Genomic DNA, 4,942 nt, shown 5'->3' with positions numbered 1-4,942 from the left:
GCCTTAAAATTTAATAATTCGTTCTGGAATCTGTGTCTCTAAGTCTGAATAGTAGCTCTTGATTCAAGTGTTTATATAATTAAAAAGTGTAAGATTGGCAGGATCACACCAAATCGTTGCATCCCCTTCAGGTGGGAAATATATTGTTAATACTTCTTTAAAGTTCCCTGATAGAAAAATCGAATTGTTCCTATCCGGTATTGAAAATAGAATAATATTTACGTAAATTGTCATTTAACCGTGATATAAAAATGGTTCATCTAGTTCCAAATTTAATTCAGTAGTCGATTTGATTGAAGTTTAATGTAGTTATTTATGTTGCTGTAAAATTGTGCAAACTGAATAGTACTCACATGATATTTATTTTTGTGTATAGAGTGAAATTAAATGTTGAAGTGAAGAATTCTTAAGTAAAAATAAATATTCCAATCTCCATGCATTTTACACATTTGGCTCTCGTTGAATGGTTATCTAAGATTCTTGCTTGGATAATAATTATAATAATATATTCAGACGATTTTACTTTATTGAATACTGTTACTAAATTATTTTCATATCAATATGTTGATGTTTGAATATTAATTCTGAAAATATCATTGGCACTAAAACCTCGTAAAAGCTTTCCGATTACATATTAGGAAAATATAATTCGGAAGAAATCTAAACCAAATGTCTCATAAAATATGATTTTACTGAAATAATTTTCAGGTAACCAAGAACTCCTATGTCTCTGTCGAACTGTCTTCCGAGGAAAAAAATATTATCTTTAAAATGCATCAGGAAACTAGTTCTTACGAAGCCAACAACCAAGGTTAGTTGATACAATGTAAGACTATAAGCTTCCCCAGCACAAAGTCTGATAATGAGAATATGTGGGGTTCCTTAGGATAGCATTGTTTGCCCATTACTTTTCCTGGTACGTAAATAATATGTTTTTTTTTAAACCCCAAAAAATCAAGATCGCTGCATATGCAGATAATGCTGCTATCTTTGCACATGTCCAAGTTCTGAATGTAGATCTGGGGTTGCTGAATCCTGTAATAGGTATATAGCTAACAAATTATGGAGTATGATGTAGAATCCAAACAAAAATCGAATTATCATTGTACATAGGTTGAGGACAGTGTTTCCTCATCATACAGATCTCTGCATTAATAAAGTTGTTTAGTTTGCAAGTTTACTTTTGAGAAACACATTCTGTCTGTTTCTTCATCAATTACACAAACAATTTGGCTTATTAAGAAATTCTTAAATTTTAAGATTCTGGATGATCAATATATCTTTTTTTTTTCTTTTTTTTCGAGTACTCTCCTCCTTGCTGGTTTTCAGCTGCTGACTCTCATCACAATTAGTCTGGCAAAAACTTGTGATCTACTAAATTTCTTATTCCAGATGTGGATATTAATTTCTGGCAACGGCGTTCAGTTAGTTTTTGTATGCATGTTGCTTACGATTTTCCATAATTCTGACTATCCTTTGCCTTAAGATCTACCCTCTCTGTACCATCATAGAAGTTATACTAGGTATGTCATTAATTCTACGTCATGTCTTATCCATCAAAAGCTCAATGCTACTCATTACTCTAAAGCTATTATTCCAGGTGTGACCAATGGTGGAAGGATATTCCCAATAAGGCAGTTTAATCGGTGAAACTTCAGAAATTCAAACCTGCAGCATATATTTTTATAAAGAACAGGTTTACATAAGTCTCGTCATAGTTTATAAATGAGGGATCAATATTACCGTTGTTATTCATCTCTACGGTATTTCATATTCATTATTTCCTTTCCTCACTGGGCTAAAAGGCATCCTGTTATTCCATCTAGGGTTGTAGCTTAGCTAGTAATAATAATGTCAATAAAAGTAACGTTGATGATATAGATGATGATAAATGGAAGAAAGGCAGGAGCATACACAGAAAATAATTGAATAGAATCAATGAGAGGTACGCCTTAAAAAAACAGGGTTGTAAAAATAAATTTCAGCTAGTAATCACATGAAGGCTTTTTCATCATTCCCAAGATAACTGAAAGTAATTTCCATTTAAAGAGAATTCTTTCTCGATTCGAAGCAGTTTTTTTAAACAACATTCGATGACATTCTCATTAAATCCTATGGATGGAATAAAAAATTTCTCAAGAGCAAGACCTTAAGTCATATAACCTGCAGGGTATCTCCGCCGTTACGATCCTTAGGTTCATGAAAGTCCTTGATAGTATCCATCGGCCAGATCCTTCACCAACTTCCGATATGGAAATTGCATCCATCCAATCTACTCTTGGACATTCTCCAAAATCTTGCTGCTTTTTTTTATGGCAGATGGTCATTTAGCGGCATAGCATTGCAAGACATGTTTATGGTAGTGTTTTGTCGTTTTAAGGTCTCTTGAATAAGCCAACAGTGCAGTGAAAATTGAAAGGAAAGTAGTCAGACATTGTACATGGTATTCTGTTCTTTCTGTTGAACTTTGTTTAGTAAATGAGACAAAGAAAGATGGAAAAGAGTTACAGAATGAGATAAAAATCATGCAGAAATGGGCTTTCCGAAGATTTGTAGAAGAAAACAAAAAAAAAGCCTTGGGCATTATAATGAAGCCTACAAGTGCTTTTGTTTACACCTCAAGTTATTTTCTACCTTGGCTTCATGTTAACTGTATAACAAAAATATCTAGGCTTGACATTATCCCCGTTTCAATGTATTTTAGGCTTCGATTGAATAATGATGATCAATAATACAGTGCAACCTTTACTATACGATTTTCTTTACATACGAATGTTTCAACACCCGAAGTAAAATTCGATAAAATATCCGTCACTAAACCCGAAGGCTTGCTCCAAAATCCGACGTAGATCATACGCGTAGAATTTTCTCGAAGCGTCGATCGTAGTTTCTTGTTTACGCCGGTAGACGGCAGCACTTCCGAGAGACGCCAATCAAGCGTCGCCTTGATCAGTCCTCTGTTCTCGTGCGCATCGTGTGCTTGTCCTCTGTTCGCTCCATTATCAACATTGCTTTTTATCTTCATTTTTCACGTTTGTTTTTTTTATACTACATATAATCATGGGTCCTAAAAAGCTTAGTTTCAGTTCAGGAAGTAGTAGAAGTGAGAAAAGGAAGAAGTCAATGCTTTCATTAGGAATAAAGCTAGAAATTATAGAAAAACATGAGCGACGTGTGCTTGTGAGCGATCTGGCTAAACAATATGGCCGGACTATGTCTACGATTTCGACGATCATCAAACAGAATACACCCATTAAAGCAGTCAAACCATGGAAGGGGATCACCATTATTTCTGAACGTCCTAGCCATACCCTGGAAGAGATGCAACGCCTTTTGTTGATATGGATAAAGGACAAAGACTGAAACGATCATTTGTGAGAAGGCCAGCGCTATCTATTGTGAATTGAAGGCGGCGGGAGAGTTCAACCGATCCTACAACGGAGGAATTCAAGGCATCTCGAGGCTGGTTAGAGAAATTTTAAGAAACGGACCGCGATTCATTCAGTTGTTCGGCACGGAGACGCTTCAAGTTCGGACAACAAGGCTGTTAACGATTTTGTTAAGAATATCGAAAAGATTGCGGAGGAGGAAGGCTACGTATAGCAGCAAGTTTTCAACTGTGATGAAACCGGTCTGTTTTGGAAAAAGATGCCTAGTCGAACATACATTACCGCGGAAGAGAAGAAAATGCCTGGACATAAGCCTATGAAGGATCGGTTTACTCTTGCCCTTTGTGCCAACGCCAGCGGGGACTGCAAAATAAAGCCGTTATTGGTTTACCATTCCGAAAACCCTAGGGCATTTAAGGCACAGAGAATTAATAAAGACATGCTGCCTGTTTTGTGGCGGGCTAATTCTAAGTCTGGGGTCACTAGTCATATCTTTGTTAAATGGGTAAACCTAGTTTTTGGCCCTGCTGTCAAGAAGTACCTTCAGGAGAGGAATTTACCTTTGAAGTGCTTGCTTTGTTTGCATAATGCACCCACTCACTCCCCAAGACTCGAAGATGATATCATCGACCAGTACAAATTCATCAGTGTTATATCTTCCACCGAACACCACCCCTATCCTCCAGCCCAGGAACCAGCAAGTCATCTCTAATTTTAAGAAGCTCTACACTAAGCACTTATTTAAGTAGTGCTTTAATGTCACGCAGAGCACCAACTTAACTTTGCGTGAATTTTGGAGGAGCCATTTCAATATCGTGCACTGCTTAAAGATCATAGATCAGGCTTGGGAGGGAGTAACTCGTCGGACACTGAATTCAGTTTGGAAGAACCTTTGGCCTGATGCCGTTTCTCCTAGAGATTTTGAAGGTTTTGGCCCCGAGACTGAACCTTTGCTTGCCGTAGAGGAAGACTTAGAAGAGATTTTATCGCTTGGCTAGTCCATGGGTCTGGAGGTCGATGAAGATGACATCACTGAACTTGTCAATGAGCATCATAAAGAGCTCACCACCGTGGAACTCAAGGAGCTGCAAGCCTTGCAGCATGATGAGTTCAAAGCGGAGTTGAGTGAGTCGGATGAGATCGAGGAGGTAGGTCACATATTTAGTTCGGCTGAAATAAAACAAATGTTTGCATATCATCAACACATGGTTGATTTCATCGATAAGCATCACCCACAGAAACTTCAGGTTTGCCGTGTAGTTTTGCAATTCGATGATGTCTGTTTAACTCATTTCAGAAAAATTCTAAAAAGCCATACCAAGCAAACTTCTCTCGATAGTTTCTTTATAAAATATATGAAGTGGTCTAGTGATCGTGATGAAGAGAAAGAAAGTGAAGCAAAGAAAAGTAAGACGGAATCGAGTGAAAGTGAGGGAAATAAAAAATAAAAAATAAAAAAAATGTAAAAAGTGAAATATAAAAAAAAGAAAAAAAAGCTAAGTTAGGTTAATGTTCACGTAGTGTAAGTTAGAGTAAGTTACAGTACGTTATCG

The sequence above is a fragment of the Palaemon carinicauda genome, chromosome 6 (genome assembly GCF_036898095.1).
Source record: "Palaemon carinicauda isolate YSFRI2023 chromosome 6, ASM3689809v2, whole genome shotgun sequence".
NCBI lineage: Eukaryota > Metazoa > Arthropoda > Malacostraca > Decapoda > Palaemonidae > Palaemon > Palaemon carinicauda.
Note: the sequence above shows the minus strand (reverse complement) of the source record.